General features: G+C 43.4%; 1 long non-coding RNA gene across 2 annotated transcripts; it reads right to left on the reverse strand.

The window, feature by feature from the left end:
- Positions 1–9,461: 9,461 nt before the first annotated feature.
- On the reverse strand, positions 9,462–17,516 carry LOC108447206. 2 transcript variants are annotated; one of them, XR_001862626.1, is made up of 4 exons: positions 17,423–17,516; positions 17,073–17,312; positions 11,226–11,306; positions 9,462–10,710 (listed from the first exon to the last, which is right to left on the reverse strand). It is a non-coding gene; the product is annotated as an uncharacterized LOC108447206 (long non-coding RNA). The 2 variants fall into 2 exon arrangements; XR_001862625.1 differs by having other exon boundaries at positions 9,462–11,306.
- Positions 17,517–19,331: the final 1,815 nt, after the last annotated feature.

Below are 19,331 nucleotides of genomic sequence, written 5' to 3' on the forward strand. Positions count from 1 at the left end.
GGCCCAGCACAGGAAGGACCTGGAGCTGCTGGAAAGAGTCCAGAGGAGGCACCAGGATGATCAGAGGGATGGAGCAGCTCTGCTGGGAGGAAAGGCTGGGAGAGTTGGGATTGTTCAGCCTGGACAAGGGAAGCTTTGGGGTGACCTCACTTTGGCCTTGCAGTGCCTGAAGGAGCCAACAGGAAAGATGGAGAGAGACAATTTACAGGGTCCTGGATTGGTAGGACAAGGGGGAATGGCTTCCCCCCACCAGAGGGCAGGGATAGATGGGATATTGGGAAGGAATTGTTCCCTGGGAGGGTGGGGAGGCCCTGGCACAGGGTGCCCAGAGAAGCTGTGGCTGGCCCCGGATCCCTGGGAGTATCCAAGGTCAGGTTGGATGGGGCTTGGAGCAGCCTGGGCTAGTGGAAGGTGTTCCTGCCCATGGCAGGGGGAGGAATGGGATGGACTTTAAGGTCACTTCCAGTCCAAACCATTCCATGATTCTGTGACACATACAAGCAGCAATATGAAGAACAGAATTAGACCAGGCCCCCATTGAACTGTTCCCAGCATTCAGGCAGAACAAAGACTGATTTAAAGGCTCCCTCAGTGTATTTTCAGGTGTTATGGTATTTGCTCTTTGAGCTAGAAGACAGATACAACTGCCCTTTAGCAGCTTAACCTGTAGACTTACAAAAAATTAAGGAAATGCCTTAATCCCATCAAGAAAAAACATTTTCTGTGCTTATAGATGCAGTTACATTTACGCTTTATCAGTATTAGTATTAGTGTTAGTGTTAGTATCAGTATTAGTACTACTTCTCTGGTGGTCCTGTACACTTCTCTGGTGTGGATTTTACCAACCCACAATAAGAGGTACCTAACCAAAAGGGTTTAAAAGTGCTGTAGAAACCAAATAGATGCTATGAGAGGAAAAAGAGATGCAGTTTGCCCTGAGTCAAAATGAGTCCCTGGAAGAGGTGGAATTTGTTTCTGGGAATGCTGATCTATGCAGCTGTAGGGCTTCTCAATTTTTCTATTTCTTTTACAGTTCCCATTGGGCACCTTGCATTAAAAGGAAATATGGAGATATAGAATCCCAGGATCATTAAGGTTGGAAAGATGTCCAGGATCATGAAGTCCAAGTTGTGCCCAATCCCCACCTTGTCACCAGCCCAGAGCACTGAGTGCCACATCCTTGGACACCTCCAGGGGTGGGGGCTCCAACACCTCCTGGGCAGCTCCTGCCAAGGCCTGAGCACCCTTTCCATGAGGAAATTCCTTCTGGTGTCCAACCTGAGCCTCCCCTGGCCCAGCCTGAGGCCGTTCCCTCTCCTCCTGTCCCTGTTCCCGAGCAGAGCCCGACCTGCCCATCTCCATGCTCCTGTCAGGTTATATATCTGGAAATTCAGGAGGTGAGGTGGAATAGTGTCCTGGTGAAGCCCATCTATTTCTAAACATCTCTGACAGCTGAGCAAGTGCCTGATGACAATTATATTCCATTTGCCTCTGAAAGCAGAAATCTGCTGCTCATGGACTCCTCGCTGCTTGTCCTCGTGCCATTAGCAAGATGTGTTCTCCTGCTTGCTGGATTTTCCTGCAGACAGCTCCCAACTCCACCAACTGGGCTGCAGTTAAATTCTATCAAACAGCTCCCAGTTACTTCCCTTCCAACCAAGTGCATTTTCCCCCGCATCCTGGTTTAACAGGAAAATTGGAAAATATTTTAAGCAAGTGTTGTTAATAGAGCCCCATTTGGCACTTACATCCTATATTAACATATCAAACACAGTTTAACATTCAAAATCTCTCCTGTCTGGCAGCCAGGAAATTATGCCATAATGTTAATGTACATGGCCTTATTAAATTTTGCCTCTGTAACAGGGAGTCTGTTATAAGGCAAAGGGAAGAGCAATATATCACACGATATTGCAACACACACCAGCACTGCAAAGATAAAATTTCAAATAAGTACTTATGCAGCTGCTATCTGAGTATCTTTATTTTGGATATCTTTATTAAATAACTTCATTTTTCCTGAAAATAAACCAAGAACTCAGTAAGCCACTATAGACAGGTAGTGCAGGCACCTGGGGAAAGGGGGTGGCAGGGGAAAAGTAATAAGGAATGAATGCCATGGGCACATAAAACAGTGTAAAACCACATGAAACTGGGGCAATCCTGCCTTCCTTCTCCCTGCACCATCTCTTCCCACTGCTGTCCCACACTTGGATCAGTGAGGCAAATCAGTTCACCGACCTGATTGGAATTTAACTCTGGAGAGGAAAATGCTTTTTGCCCACACATGGAACATCTCTGCATGGTTATCTTAAAAATCCCAAGGAAATAAGTGACAGAGACAAGGGAGTGGTGTGGGGGGGGAAGAGGGAGATAAATCCTTCAGCAGAAACTGGTTGTGAATGAAACTCACAGTAAGGAAATGCAGGCAGTTGTAGAAAAATCCTCAACAAAACCAATTGAAACTTGAAATTCAAATTTTGCCAGTTTAAAGTCATATAAACAAATGCCTACATTTTCTAGTTTCAATTCTATTTTTAATTTCCAAGCAGATTGTTTATATATTCATTTATTGATGTTGAATTGAGAACGTCCTTACAAAACCAACTCAGAGAAACTTCACTACATTCCCACTCCTGCGGCTCCCAGAGCCCCTGATGAGATGCAAACATTGGGAATTAGCATCCCAACTGCCCCTGCTTTCTGCAGGATAATATTTCTCTGGAATCACAACATCTGGGAGCTGTGGAGTCATATTGCTCCTTCTGCTGGCAGTGCTGCCAGGAAGCTGCATGGTTTGGGAATGGAATTCACCAGGAAGACACTGCAAGGAACTTACACCTAATTCTCTCTATAAAAACATCTATTCCCTGAGACTTCCATAGCAATCCAAGAAAGGAGAGCCCAACCATTCTGGAAAAGAGGCAGGAGAATAAATAGCTGGGACATCTGAACAAAAGTGAGCAGTCTCTAACCAACGTTCACAACAGAAGTTCAATTTTCTTACTCTTAGGAAATGGGAAAAGGGGACCTGGTGCGTCCTGTACCTGGGAAGGAGAACTGCACCCACATTCCTGGCTCTTGCCAGCCTCCTCCATCCTCTGCCTGTGGTTCCTTTGCTTGGCTGTTGACAGTTTACCTCCAGAACACACTGGTTTTGGCATCATTTAAAAATAAGCCTGGATAAATGAAGCCTTGCTGCTGAATTTCCTACTCGTGGACTTCTTGGGCTGTTCCCAGGACCCACAAAAGTCAACAGAATTAAAGCTTCCCCCTGAAGTCACTGGAGCTTTAGATCTTTCTGCTGCGGCTAATTAATCTTGTTCATTAGTTGCTCCCCAGCTTCCCTTCCCTCTTCCTCATGACTTCGTGCTGGTGCACATTATTCTTGTCTTTTAAACATTAATTGTTGCTGTGCAGGCCCTTCCTGGAACGCATTAAATTAAATCCCCCCAGATATCCACCTTCCTCCTTTTGCCAGTGCCTCGGAGGCCGGGGAGCCGGGATGTGGCAGGTGCAATACAGGCCAATTAAAAAGAAAATTTGTGCTAACTGATGGGTAATCTGCACTGGGAACCACCAGTGACATTAGGGGGTGCCTGGGGAAAATTGTCATTAAGCAAATTCCTCCACTGCTGGCACAGCTCTGACACCTCCACATGTTGTGGCTGTCGCAAGGGGAGGTCCCTACACTTTCACCCTTGGAATTTTTTCCTGCTCTCCCGGAATCTTGTACAAACCACTGACCAAGGGACAAAAGGAGGCAGGGGTGAAGTGAGTTAAACCAGCCATTAGTCTGCTTTTTATTTACTCCCTTTTTATAGCTATAGGAAAAAAACCAAACCCAAACCAAAACAACAACAACAAACACACAAAAACCACCCCCAAAAGCAAGCCCACAACTCTTAAATTTCTACTTATTTAACAGATACTACTGTTTTATGTGTTTATATATATATATATGTATAGATTTATATATGAGAATGAAATTCATATTCACCAAATGGTAAAACAAGGGTGGCACCAGCTGAGCTTGCGACCTGCTCAACTGCACAGCTGAATCCATACTCTGGCACCTCAATATACTCAACATTTACCATATTTTATTGGTATAGATGATATATCATATATAATATATGGTATATGATGAATAAAGGTTCTATATTAACATAGAGCAGACAATAAATAGTGCAAGTGCCTCTCTTCTCTCTGTACAATCCAACACTGGGAATGTTATCTCAGATTTGTACCGCACAAAAGCAGAATGAAATGGGAGCCAAAATCCTTACTGAGTGGCAATTTCCACTTGCAAATATTGATCCAAGATTAAATTACTTTTCCCCCTTCATTGTGTGTGTATCTTCAGAAGATGTTTCCTCTGTTTTGTTGCTTTGAGAGAGCATAAGAACCATACAATCTTGACATGGAGACTTCCAAAGCTCAGAGTCTGTTTGAAAATGCTGCAGCTGACTGAGCAGTGCTCAGAGGAAATGCCCTGGATGGTGATCCTGGAGATATCCTGTTTCTTATGAGGGAGAAATGCAGTGGCCCAAAGTTCCCTCACTTAGGCAAGGTAAAGGATGAGGATTAAATGTGTTTATGTCTGCTCAGGCATTTGGAATCCCTTAGCAGCCAGAATGAACCCTTCCCTGTGTTTCTTTTGCAGGTGTGTCACCATCCTTCTGGAGCACACCTCTGCAATTCCAGCATTCCTTGGCTCTGTGTGGGGACAGTCCTGGAGAGACAAAATCACTGGGGAGAGCCTGGCATTGGAGGTTTTGGAGGAACTGTACAGAAGGTCACAAAAAAGGCCAAGAAAAGCCAAGCTCTCCAGGTGGGGATCAGAGGGATTCCCCCAAATTCTTGTTTAGGTGATCTTTGCAGAATCACAAAATCACAGAATGAGCTAGGTTGTAAGATCATCAAGTGCAACCTATGACCTAACACCTCCTCATCAACTAAACCATGGCACTGAGTGCCACGTCCAGTCCTTTTTTAAACACCTCCAGGGACAGTGACTCCACCACCTCCCTGTGCAGACAGTTCCAGTGCCCAATCACTCTTACAGTGAAGAGTTTCTTTCTCATGTCTAACCTAAACTTCCCCTGGCACAGCTTAAGACTGTGTCCTCTCGTTCTGTCAGTGGTTGCCTGGGAGAAGAGACTGACCCCCACCTGGCTGTGACCACCTTTCAGGGAGTTGTAGAGAATGGTGAGGTCTCCCCTGAGCCTCCTTTTTTCCAGGCTAAACAACCCCAGCTCCCTCAGCCGTTCTTCACAGGGCTTGTGTTCCAAGCCCTTCACCAGCCTTGTTGGCCTCCTCTGGACTCCTCCTGCCAGGACTGACATTTCCAAAGGCAAAGTTCGCTACACAGCTCATCTCTTCCCTCTTGGCTGTGCTGCAGGAGACAAACCGAGTGGACTTTGGTGCCCAGGGGATCTCCTTGCTGGATGGCTGCTCCCAAATCCCAAGGGTCACTCAGGTCACCTGTGCCCTGGTCAGGGCTGGGGGTCATCAATGGGGCAAACCCAGCCCTTGTTCTCTGGAATCACACCACAGTCACGCTTCCCTCAAATCTGAGCAGAACTTTGAGTCCATCCAGCATCCATACCTGGACCATCAATCCCTTACTCAGCTGCCAACTCTCTCCTGATGGAGGTCTCCCTGCTGGAAAGAAGCTCAGCTCTAATAAAATAACACCCTCTAGGAGAGAGGCTGTCCCCACACAACAAAACAATCTCAGACAGAATCATGGAATCCTGTAATTGTTTGGGATGGAAGGGACCTTAAATTCATGCCATTCCACACCCTGCCATGGGCAGAGACACCTTCCACTAGACCTGGAACAGTTTTAGGAGCAGACACAGCTTCTCTAGGCAGCCTGTGCCAGGGCCTCACCACCCTCACAGCAAAAATAGCTGTCAAATATCTGTAAAATATTCGGCATTAACACATTTCTAAATTACTCTGTATTTTGCTACATGGATATAATTAAAGAGTGCTTGTTCTCTGAATATTGCTGATCATTTAGCAAACAGAGGGGCTCAGTTTATAAAAACGAAATACAATTTTCCAAATGCTCAGTGTAAGTTCACGTGGTTGTGACAGTGGCCATCAATATATAATGTTATATCTATATGCAGGGCTGGATTTTAGGCTGGATTTAAGGGGTTATGCTAAAAAGCTGAAATATGAGCCAAAGATTGGTGCTGTTTGTTTTGACACACTGTGCCTACATAAGAAGCAGCCTGTGTTTGTTTTACAGATGTATTTTCCATGATCACAAGCACCAGAGACAGGGAATGAAAAGCCACAGAAGTGTTGCTCTTGTATTTGTTTTACAGATCCATCCAATTTTAGTGGTGTCTTTTATTAAAGAGATATTTTGAAACAAAGCAGAATCTCAACTGCTAAATCAGCTTCAATTCAAACATCTAAATTCTAATTTGAACCTAAACCTGAACAAACCCAACAAAACTGCTGCAGTTTTTAAGCAAAACCAATGTATTGAGTGCCAGGATCTGATCTCTTTGTGGTTAAATTATCACACTCCATCATTTTCCTCTCTTATTACGTGGTTCCTGAGTCTGGGGGCAGCTCAGTATTTCTTTCCTATTGGAGCTGGAAGGCAGGAGGAAATAAATAACATCTTTTACAATCCCATGCTGTCGATACAGATGCCAGATTAATAGCTCTGGAGAATGATGAGCTCTGATACAATCGAGGGGGGAGAATTGTGTCTGCAGGAAAAATAATAGGAGCAAAGTGCATTATCTGGCTTTCTTCAGTATTTCTCAACTCCTTCTTGCCTCACTGGCTGGAGAGAGATGGACTTGGGCATAGGATGGCAGGGGAGCCATCATTTGCATAACTTAACATAAACTTTGACAAGGTTTAGCAGTTCTCTTTTCTGTGCTTTTTTAAATGCACATAGAAATTATGGTTTATATGAGGTGGGTTTGGTTTTGATGTGCCTGTGGGGATAATGGTTGTGCTTCTGAAAAATAACTTTAAATCAGGACAGAAATCCTGGAAAGAGTTTTCTTGGAAAATCATGGGAAAGACCATCAAGTTTTCATTTTCTTACTTCTGTCTCCTTGAATGACCCTTTCAGGAGATGGATCATACTTTTTGTCCCTGAATAATAATTTTCCCTTCTCAGACTACCCCATTATATCCCAGAGCATCCCATAACATGCTGCCACTTGGTGGTTCCTTGTTTTATTGGCAACGCTGCTCCTTTAGTGTCAGTCTGTGAATAACAACACTAAATACCTGGAACAAAACTTTGGCATCAAAAAAGAAAAAGTCAACTAAAATATCAAACTTTTACAAGGAGGAGAAGAAAGCAGTAAAGGATTTAAATGAAGCCTACAAACCAAGCTGTTATACACTGTTAAAAAAACCCCTTCTGGCTGCAAACCTCAGTGATAGGTAATTATATTTCTAAATGAGGCAATCATTGTTAAGCTATGAAGAATATAATTAATTTTATAACATTCTGTAGTGTTGTAGTCAATACAGATAATAGACTTTTTGAGATATTAGCTGTCCAAACACATCCAAGTCATTTAAAGAATCTCATTGTGCATTCTCTTAACCGAAGTCAACAGTAATAAAGCCCTTTTCTGTCACTCAGATAAACTCAGACAGGGGCTGAAATGAATTAACTGAGTTTAAAGAAAGGGGTGCAGCTCCACTTCACAGACATTCCACCAGCTTCCAGCTTTATTTCAGAAGTTTTTTGGTTTGCAAGCACAGCACACTTTAGTTTGCAGTGGGCCAGATTTGCCTGTTATATAATCACACTGATTCAAGCTAGAGATTTATAGGGGAGGGGGAAAAAAAAAGAACTAAGCAAACCAAAAATCTAAGAAACAATTATTCTTTCAGATTAGGGACCATCAGAGTCACTCTCGTGGATCTTATCAGGGACAACAGAGAATCCACCAGAGGAATATTCATGAGGTGAATTGGAAATGTGTGAAAAAAATTTAAAAGTGGAATTACTCTTTAGACTTCCGCGAGGAAAGTTCTGAGATCCTAAACCAAAAGCTTTGTCATGTAAAAATATCCTTCTGCTTGCAAAAAAAGATTGATTCTGGTTCCAAGATCAGTCTATAGCTACAATCTCTGAAAAATATAGAGGATCACAGTTCAAACAAGAAGCCACCAGTTCACATCTTTAGAGAAAAGCTGAGGTTTACAGAGAGTTGTGCAAACAGAAACCTTTGGAAGCAAGAAATGTTTGGAGAGAGACCAAGGAGGAGCAGATTGCTCTGTGTCCCAGTCCCCACTCCACAGCTCACACTTCAGAGAGGGTCTTTTCCTCTATTTTAACACCACTGAAACACAGGACTGCCCCACACCTGAGTGCTTTAGGGTGGACAGGGTGATGCTCAGGGAGAAAAAGCAAGTGTTGATGTGGCACACAGCTGCTCAGGACAGGAGTTTGGACCTGTAAAAGAATGGTGGGGTTGTGTTGTGTAGGGCCAGGAGTTGGACTTTGAAGATCCCTGTGACCTTGTTGGTGAGATGAGAAGCCTCTGGCAGGGGCTCACCTTTGGGTGTTTCCTGACACAAGAAGACACACTCCACTGGAGAGGGTGGGCTGTGCTATTGGCTCTGTGTGGGAGCACAGATGTGACATCAGGGCAGAACTGAGTGGAGGGGACCAAAATGGCCACACTGTTGCTTCCCAGAGAGGCTTTTTGGTGACAGGAAAAATGCCACCTGTTTGCATTTCACAGCAACCCCTGATGACAAGGTGTGTCCACAGGACTTTACCAGCCTGTGCTGTGCTACTGGCAGAAAGGTAAATACTATGGGATCATGGAATATCCTGAGCTGGAAGGGATCACCCAGTCCAACCCCTGGCCCTGCACAGACACCCCAACAATCCCACCCTGTGCATCCCTGGGAGCGGTGTTCAAACGCTCCTGGAGCTCTGGCAGCCTCGGGGCTGTGCCCATTCCCTGGGGAGCCTGGGCAGTGCCCAGCACCCTCTGGGGGAAGAACCTTTCCCTGATCTCCAGCCTGACCCTCCCTGGCCCAGCTCCAGCCATTCCCTGGGTCCTGTCCCTGATCACAGAAAAAAAGTGGAAAGAAACATGGAGTTTATGTTTTCCTTCCTTTCTCCACTCCCTAAAGTTAATTTAGGCCCTGAGCACCCTGATCTAGTGGAAGGTATCCTTGCACATGGCAGGGATTTGGAACAAGGTGAGATTTAAGGTCCCTTCCAATGCAAACCATTCCATGATTGTATGAATTTGTGCAGGTACAATATTCAGTAAATGTCCACAGGAAAGTTTTGTGGGATGGCAGAGAAAATAGTTGTGGCAAAGAGCTTGTCTACCATGCACTCACTGCTATTTCCTGTGGATTAAAGTGGCAGATTGACGTAAATCAATCAAATACTCATTGTGTGCTTATAACTTGTGGAAAGGAACGGAAACCAAGACTATTTTTGTGACTTTTATTTTTCCCCACTGCAATGACAGTAATTGGCAGGATATCAAAGGACAATGGGCTGTTTCGTGCAGTATTTTGGCTCAGCAGTGCTGGATTCTCCTAAGGAAGTCAGATACCACCAGAGCACACCCCTCTATCGGAATTCAGAGCAGGGATCAATGTTATTGCTGCTGCCCTTCACACTATATGTCCATACTGACTGATGTCAGGGGCAAAACAGAAGGTGCTTTCCAAGCTGATGGGAAAAACAGTGTGGAAATGGCTCTGCATCCAATTACCAGTGTGAGGGGAGACTGTGAATGCAGAAAAGAGTGCAGGTCTCTCTGCCACTGCACAGCTCGTTCCTGAACACAGGACTCGTTTGCAGAAATGATACAATTATTTTACCTCCTTATTGCACAGAATATTTTAGTCACAACAGGAACAAGGTGAACTTCAAACACATGCACATTCCTTGTGAACAGACCTAGAGAAATGCTGCAATTACAGACTGCATCACAGTTGTAGGTATTACAGGGAAATAAGGCTTAATTTATTTAGTTATTTCATCCTCAGCTAAATTGTGTTTTAAAAATAATTGGGGTTTTATATTTATAGTACTACCCTTGTCATGGGAAAGTCTTAAGACATGAACAGGAACCATGTCTTTATCACACATAACCCTCCTGCTCTGCTTCTTTCCTTCAGGAGAAGAGGAAAGAAGGGGGAAATGAAATAATAAAAAACCCCACTGAATGCTAAATGCAAGCAAAAATTCACAAATGGAATGACTTGGGCAGGGAACACTGAGACGGAGAGGCTTTTCAGAGCAGTGTGGGCTCGTAACCATTAGTTACAACAGCAGCTGAAAAGCCTGGCGACACAATTATGCTTAAAATCAAAATGTTAAGCACAGAGTTTTGTCTTTTTGGCTTTAGCAGTTTATCTGTGTCAGCTCCAGTTCAGGCTGGGCTGGACCCAGCAACTTCATCCTTGTTTTCCTGTGCAGCCCCAGTGGGGTCCAACACGACTGGTGCATTCCAGGTCCCTGGTTATCTTCCTTCACATTATTAACAATCCTTTTGCTTCACTGATCTTTTCCAGCTCTTCCCTCATTTATAGAGGACCACTTGTGACAGGTACCCCATGATTTGGATGTTTCCTCCACCACCTTTTTCTTCTCCTTCCATGTAAACTCTTCACTCCTTTGTTTAAAACCTTCACTTTGCCTCTTAATTGTACAAGTTTGGAGTGGAACAACTGAATGCAATTTAATAAAGCAAACAGATTATTAATAGAGAGAAAAACGAGAGACATTAAATAATAGTCTCAGCAATTAGATGAGGAGAGGAATTAACTCACTTAATTTGAGGGCCTTAGCATTATTCACTGTAGAACTTAATTTGAATTAATATGCAGTGTACACACATTAATAAATGTCATATATGGGTGGCTCTTTAATGAGGAATATTGAAAGTAATAGCAAAAAGGATTAATCCTTACATTCTCAGTAAAAGTACTTATTTAAGGTCTGGCAGACTACTGCTCTAATGAGAAAGTTATAATGTAGAAATAGAGTGCTGTGAATGAAACAAGGTTCAGCTGTTGGACAAGCTCTTAGGTTCAAAGTGAAATAAATGTGGTTGTTTATTCCTTTTCTGCTGTTATTTTCCTGTCATCTGGGCCAACCTTCTGGTGCAATGGCCATTCTGAGCACGGGAGTGTAACTGGAACTATGGGGAATGTCAGGCTTTTCCACAAGCTGTTCTACTCACTTCAGTGCTGCATTTTTCAAAGGTTAGGCTGGCTGGGGCTGTGGAAATTGCAAGGTCATTGTGTTGTATTTCTCCTGCTTTCTGGAAAAAAGAAAAGTTTGTTATTTTTTGGCTCGTTTCAGAAGTTCTGAGGCAAATGGTCAAGGTTTATGAGAAAAGTGGGTTTGGGCCATAGCAAAGTGGAATTTTCTCTGTTGGCTGGGGCTGAGAGGCTCGTTTAATAACAGAAATATTTATATACTTACCTGATCATTTTTGAGCAGCTTCTGGAGGCAGATTCTGAAGTTGCCCAATTAAAATGTATTTATTTTTAAATGAATCTAGCAATCAATCCCTCAAACAAAGACTCTGATTGTAAATCATGCAATACACCACCCGAAGGAATAGCCATTGTCTCCCTCTTTTCCCAAGGAAAAGAAAGCCAGATACCATGAAACTGTTGGGGCTGGAAGTGTCCTTCAGATTCCATACTCTGACCTTGAGTGACTTCCTGAGTCAGTGAAAGAATTTGGGTCTCAGTATTTGCAATCTCTCTTTATTGCTGAGAATCTGTGAAATTACCTAATGACTTGTTTTATAATTTCACCTCTTTTGGTTAGATTCTGTTGCTATATGTGTAGTGCAGAGATTTTTTTTTTTTTTAATTTTCTGGTGGATACTCCCCCACAAAACACCAGTGATAGCAAAGAACCAAAGCCAGAAACTGAATATTGCTCATTCATTAGAAGCTCCAACATGATTTAATGACCTTGTTACAACAGCATTTTCACAACTTAACATTTTATTTCTGCAAGTGCTTAGTCACTCAAGTAAACATTCAATCTTTTTAATAGCATTTTCCCAAGAAATATATTTCATTGATATTTCACAGCATAAAAAAGGACCTCATACTGGCATAATTTAAACCCCTATACATGAATATCAATATTTTTTTCCTTGAAATCCCAGTAATTATACACTTGCTGCTCTTCTAATTGGATATGAGTGTCATCACCTACCACAGGGCAACTGATTGCAGGAACAGCTTAAATGTTCCGTCCTGTTAAAACCCTTTAATGGCAAAGCCTCCACGAGCACAGGAAAGTCAGTTAACAGAACTCTTATGCTTTTAACAGCTTGTCAGATTTTATTAGACTATCTGAGATTCTATATTTGCTTTTTATCTCTAAACCACTGAGTTCTTATCAGGACTGACATGTTTTGTAACAAAACAAGTAACTTGCAGTGCTGTGGTGGAAAGGAGGGAAAACTGCAAATGTATTCATGTGAAATAAGTCATTGTATAGAGGTTTTTAAAGGGAACTAATGTGATGTGTATTTACACAAGTACCTGGTTTTTCTCTGTTTCCAGGCTTTGGCAGTGAACCAAGGAATTGTCATTCCAGTGCGTGAGGCAGCTTTACTGAACACATGGCTGTGCTTCCACATGGAACTAAAATTGTGCCATTCCACCCTGTTTACACAGTGGAAAATAAATCCTGGGCCTATTTTTATAAGATCTCAGCTGTGCCCAAAGTGGCACAGCAGAGCAGCCCTCTTTCATAAAATTTAAATATTCAGGATGAGCCTGTTCGAGCGCTGGGATATTCGCAGTAAGGATGTTGTTAATCCTGAGAGAAGCTGGGATAATATTTCCCAAAGGGGCCTAACTTTCCCTTTCAGGAGTTAATTAGGTGCTCCGGGGTCTGTGTGTCAGCAAGAGGGAAGGTGAAAGTTAGGTAGAAAGTTCTCATGAGACAGCAGTGATAAAGTGCTGCTGTTCATATATTTTATATATACATATCTATGTATACACATGTTCAGTGCTGGATAGAGAAATGTGCTGATATTTAATGTCCCTGCCTGCCTGAAGAATTCCCCAGATTCCCAAGCTTTTATCCCATAAAATGCCATGCTTCGGGAATGTTCCAAGCAGCTTGTATCTCTCCAGTGATGAGTCCAGCCACAACCAAATCTATCAGACAACAGCATTGAGCCAGATGCATTTCAGTGACAAATTTAAACTCAGTCATAGTAGGTTGATTTTATTATCCTTTTATAAGTGGGAGGACAACCCCAACAAAGTATTTGCCATGGTAGTCCAGGAAGAAGGAACTTCTTAGGTGTTTGACATCATGCAGAGTAATGGCAGGGCTAAAATGTGGAAGCTGCAAGTGAAGGTTAACATCAAAATCTGGATGAACATTAATGCAGCACCATTTCACAGCCGGAGCTGGGCCAGGGAGGGTCAGGCTGGATATCAGGGAAAGGTTCTTCCCCCAGAGGCTGCCGGGCACTGCCCAGGCTCCCCAGGGAATGGGCACGGCCCCGAGGCTGCCAGAGCTCCAGGAGCGTTTGGACACCGCTCCCAGGGATGCACAGGATGGGATTGTTGGGGTGTCTGTGCAGGGCCAGGGGTTGGACTGGATCCTCCTGTGGGTCCCTTCCAGCTCAGGATATTCCGTGATTCTGTGATTTTGCCAGACTGCAGTTATTAGCAAATTCAGAGTAAGTCAAAGCTCTGTATCTACTGTGCATAGCTCCTACACACACACTTTTTTATGGGTAACTTTCTCTTGGCACATTTTCCCCATCCCTTAAATATGAGTACATGTGCACACAGGATGTGTCCAATAAAAATAGGATAAGAACTTTCGATTCTATTCAAAAAGAATCCACAGGCTGCTTAAGAACCAGCCTTTCTTTGATGTTCAGGAGAATATTTCTGGGGAAGATGCAATATTCCATCCTTAGCTCAACTGAAAGAAAGGGATGGGGGTGGGAAGACTTCTTTAATTTTCTTTTGTTACTTTGCTCCCACGCAAACATGCAAAAATAGTGTTTAAAAGCCATTTAACCCCAGGATGCAGGAACAAAGGAGTGTATTTTTGCTGTTTATCTCAATCTAAGAAGAGAGCAGGTATTCCAGACTTATTGGTGTCCTTATTGGAATACTTAGGGGTATATTAAAGTAGACAACAGCCATTTGTCCCAATAAAGCAGCACAAGTATTTGCCAATTTATGTAGTCCAGCAGCAATTTATATTAAAGCCAAAGAAAATCTTTACTTTTGCCATGTGTTTTTGTATAAAAATTCTCCTCTTCCCATCTTTCAGCCTTCTTGGCAATTTCCAGGCAATCTCCTACTAGTCCCCAGCAAAGGAGCAGTCGCTCCAGGATTGTGTTGGATAATTTGGGAGCACAGGTGGAGGAGAACACAAGGTGTGCCAAGCACATCCCAGATTTGTCTGCAGACAGAAAAGCACCCTCTGAAATCCCTTCCAGCTCTCTCAGCTGTGTGTATACGTTTCTACTTCCATCCTGCAAACACTTCTGTGCTGGAGACACACAAAGATCTTCTTGGGAATGGCATCTCCCTCCAATTCCCAAAGTGTTTTGTCACACATTCCCTATGGCATCCAGAAAGGCTTTGGTTACAAGGGAAATCAGACCTGTTGGGTTCCACATGGCAGAGACAGGGTGAAAATACACTCGTGGTCTAGATGAGCATGTGGGGTTATCTGCAGCTGGTATTTTTAGCAGCAGATTTTAAATCCAAAACTTTATTCTTACATGGTATAAAAGATTCCAGAAATTTTGGCAACAAAAGTTTTGGACACAAATTCAAGGAAAACTTAAAATAAAAACCAGTCCATCTTCAAGATACCAACAGCAGTGAGATTTGTGTTCTTGATTTTAATCTCCACAGCTCCAGCTTTGCTCCCACTGCTTTGAAAAATACAAAAATGCTCTTTTTGGTTTTTTTCTTCCTACGGTGGTGAAATTTCAGCGTTACTGACATAGAAATATGAAAAAGGAACACATCCCTTTCATATTTCTTTTAGCTATTATTCTCCTCAAAACTGCATTGCATTTTAGTGTCACTCTTTAGTGACACTCTGTACTTCCTTGTAAGATGAACTGTAGCTCAAGATTGTTTACATGAAGGATAAAATAATTGTTTTCTCCACTCTCTAAAAGCCATTTTGTCTGTGAGACTTCGCTGTGCATGGAAGGAAGACAAGTTAAGGGGAAGGGGGGATTTTTCCTTGCTTTAATACTTCCAGAGGATGGAAGTGCTGACTATTTAAGCACAGATGTGAGAATAACTTAAGGAATAGTGTGTCTGCTCCACCTCCTCATGTATTTGTCTTGCTAGGAAAGCCCTTCACAGGGAAAAATGTGATTGATGGGCGAGTTAGGTAGGGAGGAGACACCTGGAATTTAGTGCTTACATGGTTTTAAGAAGTCATGGATGATGTGTTAATTCTGCTTGTGCTTATCCCACAAGCCTGGGCTTGCATACAGAAAAACAAGACCAGACAAAAGCACTTGAGAATACGCTAGAAAAAAACCAGTGTGATGGCCTCTTTTCCATGCTCTTATGGGTGTCCAAAATAATCCTGTACTTTAGCAGTTTTGGAATTATTGTTAATTTTTATTCAGGTGCCTCATAGCTCTGTGATCAATGTGTCATTTTCTGCAGGTACCTATTACTGCCATGTCAGGACAACAGAATCACTCTTGGCCTCAAAATATATCGGACAATCTCTTCCATACTGTTTTTATCGTGTAAAGCATTAAGAAACAGGTTTTCAGTTGATCACTCCCCAAATTCCCATGGAGTTTTTCCTCACCAATTTTTCATGTGAAGTATATTTACACAGCTACTCTGTGTGTCAGTAAAATAGCTAGGAGATAGGAGAAAGGGAAAATCTGGAAATGTGGGAAGGGCTCTGTCTTATCCATCCTCTGCTCTGTCTTATCCATCCTTTAAAGTAAAAAGTGAAATAAAGTGATTTTATCATTCTTTTGGTGGTGGCATTGTAGCAGACAGCTGTAAGGCTGTGTCCTGAGCATGTCCTTCCACACCCCAGGAAAGACTGTATGCTGGGAATCAGGCTGTCAGCTTCTAAAAGTCTCAGGAAATACTTCAGGGAAGTGTAAAACTGGCTGAAAACATCTTCAACTTCCCACTGGATGCAAGTTCTGCTTCTCTGGATGTGCCCATCATCCGTGTGACACTGGATGCCTGGCCAGGGTGTCTCTGGCTGAGTGAGCCCAGGATCAGAACCTGCATCCTGGGAATACCAAGAGCTCTGCAAGGATGCACTGAACCATCACAGCCCACTGTGGGCTTCATTGAAGATAAACCTGTGTTGGAAAAGGGATTAAAAGCTTTGGAAAAGCCTTTGGAGAAAGTGTCCTATCCACCCCTGGGATGGGGAATGGTGGTTTTGGGTGTAGAAGCAAATTGTTACAACACTTATAGTCACCAGCAAATCATAGAGGAATCACAGAATCATGGGATGGTTTGGGTTGGAAGGGACCTTAAAGCCCATCCAGTCCCACCCCCTGTCATGGGTAGGGACATCTTCCACTAGCCCAGGCTGCTCCAAGCCCTGTCCAACCTGCCCTTGGACACCTCCAGGGATCCAGGGGCAGCCACAGCTGCTCTGGGCACCCTGTGCCAGGGCCTCCCCACCCTCCCAGGGAACAATTCCTTCCCAATATCCCTCTAAACTATACTCTCTGTCACCCCTGAGCTCCTCTTCTCCAGGCTGAAGAATCCCAGCTCTCCCAGCCTTTCCTCCCAGCAGAGCTGCTCCATCCCTCTGATCATCCTGGTGCCTCCTCTGGACTCAGTCCAGCAGCTCCAGGTCCTTCCTGTGCTGGGATCCCCAGGCTGGCTGCAGTATCAATAATTAAAGAAATTAATTGACGTAAAAGAAACCAAGGCCTGTTCCATCACAGAGTGTTGCTCACACATTGATGCAACATGGTAAAGCACAGTTTAAAAATATCTGTTAAGTTGGAGTTTGGATGGTTTCTGTCAGGTTTAAAGGGACTAATTCACTGCCAACTCACCATCAGGTGAAGATTCCGAGTTTATCGAGTCTCCTGAAACAGTGTCATTAGAAATGCCAGATGTGTAGCTCCAGCATGCTGTAGACTTAGACTCTAATCCAAACATGTCAACAGCTTTCAAGGTGTTTGTGCAGATCAAGGGAGAGGAGCTTTTCACTTCAGCTTTTCCCTTCTGTTCTGCTAATAGGGTTAACACGTGTTTTCCAAGGACAGGGAACAGGATCCTGGTGCAGACAGTTGCTTAGAAGAGTAAAAGACAGATTGAAGTTGGCAGGATATTAAATAAAGTTAGGCACTTTCAGGTTCCTAATCAAGCTTACAGAAAGTTTACAAAATATTTATGAACTTACCTTTCCTTTGAAAAGGCTTTTTGTTGTTGTTGTTGCTCCAAATATAGAACTGATTTTCTGACTGAATTTTTCTTCTCTGTTCCAAAGGCTCTGACCTCTCTCATCAAGGCATGACTTTGCTGTAGTTGTTATGCAAGAGCTCTGAGTCATATAAGAAAGGAGAAAAGGCAGCAGGCTTCCTCTTTTTTTTTTCTGATCTTGCAAGAGTCTGACAAGATACAGCTTAACAACAGCTTATTCTTCTGTCTAATTGGGATGCACAGTGGACAAAGTCAGAGATATTTTAAATCAGAAAGTAAGAGAAGTTAAAAACTTCCCAGGCAGGAGAATACAGGACAAGGACAGTTTGAGGAGACATTCTATCATCAAATTTTCTCATTGGCAAAACATTTTAGGCACTTTATTCTATTTTTTTTTTTTTTTTTTTACCTCATAGACATCAAGGGTACTCAGACAAGCAGAAATAATGGCCTGTGGCTAATGATTGAAAGGGAATGTCAGAGAACTGCTAACCCAGACACATGTGCCTGATAACAAATTTCCCTCTTCTCCTTGCTTTCCTACTCCATCCAGGACAAATGGTAGCACTGGATATGCTGCCATATCTTGGAGACAGAGAATAACATTATAGGTTGGGAGGGGCCTCCAAAGGTCACCAAGTCCAATGTCAGTCAGGACAGGTACAGCTACAGGAGGTCACTCAGGGCCTTTTCCCGCCAGGCTTTGCTGTCTGCAAGTATGAAAATTTCACAGTGTCCCTGAGAAATCTGTGCAAATACTTGACCACACCACTGGCAACCATTTTTCCATCTATCTAATCAGAATTTTCCATGTTTGGCTTGTGCTGGTTGCCCCTTTATCCACTGGGGCACAGCTCTGAGAAGAGTCTGCTCTGTCTCCTCACCATCCTCCCATTACGCCACTGTGGAGAGCAATATTTTCCAGTTTATGACCAACTGGATGTGTTTGCCCTGGGCTCTGGCCACTTCTCCTGGGATCACAGCCCTGCCTTTCAGTGTACCAGGTCACATCTCAGTCTGACACTCTCTACAGACCTGCTGAGGATGTTCCCTGTCCTGTCATCACAATAGCAGTACCAATCCCTGGGGGTCATCACTAGGACTGACCACCCACTGGTTGGACTTTGTACCACCAATCACCACTCTCTGAGACCAGTTTTCCAGCCCATTTTCTGCCCACCTCGTGCCCGTATCCATCCCACGTCTCTCCACTTAGACCAGAAGAATTTTATGGAAGGCTCTGTCCATGACCTTACTTTAAAAAGGTAAACAACACCCACTGTCCTTCCCTTGTCCACATGGCCCCTTGTTTCACTGTGGGAAGTGATCAGGTCAGATCTGGTTTTCCCTTGGAAGACCCTGGATGAATTTTCCTGGTCTCAAACTGTTCTGCATGGGCCTGGATCCTTAAGAAGATGAGGAAGCTCAAGGAATGAGGTGAAGCTGACAGGTTTGTTCTTTCCACAGGCTCCCTTGCCCTTCCTTGGCCATCCTGTGTAGGATGTGACTTTCTCCTGTCAGTTTCCTGCATCTCCTGGCACCTCAGAAGTGATGGAGATGGTAGAGAGCAGTTTTCTGTTACAAACCAGTGTTTGAGATTGCTTAAAAAATCATTGGCAAGGGTGTGAGCAAAAACCAGATTTAATATTAAGAGAAAGCATGACAAGTTAATGGGCAAGATTCACTCTACCACTTACAGGACAGTTAAGGCACAACAAGGAAAAACAAGCAACAACAGAACTAAATAAAATCCAGGCAATCAAAAGAGAAATGAACTGAGAACTATCCATGTGTGCATGTGTGTGTGTGTGTGTGAGTGAGAAAAGACAGCGTGAGGTCAAGGATTAAAAGGAACACGGCCCAAAAGCTTAACGGCACTCAAACTTAAC

The sequence above is a fragment of the Corvus brachyrhynchos genome, unplaced genomic scaffold (genome assembly GCF_000691975.1).
Source record: "Corvus brachyrhynchos isolate BGI_N302 unplaced genomic scaffold, ASM69197v1 scaffold155, whole genome shotgun sequence".
Taxonomy (NCBI): Eukaryota; Metazoa; Chordata; class Aves; order Passeriformes; family Corvidae; genus Corvus; species Corvus brachyrhynchos.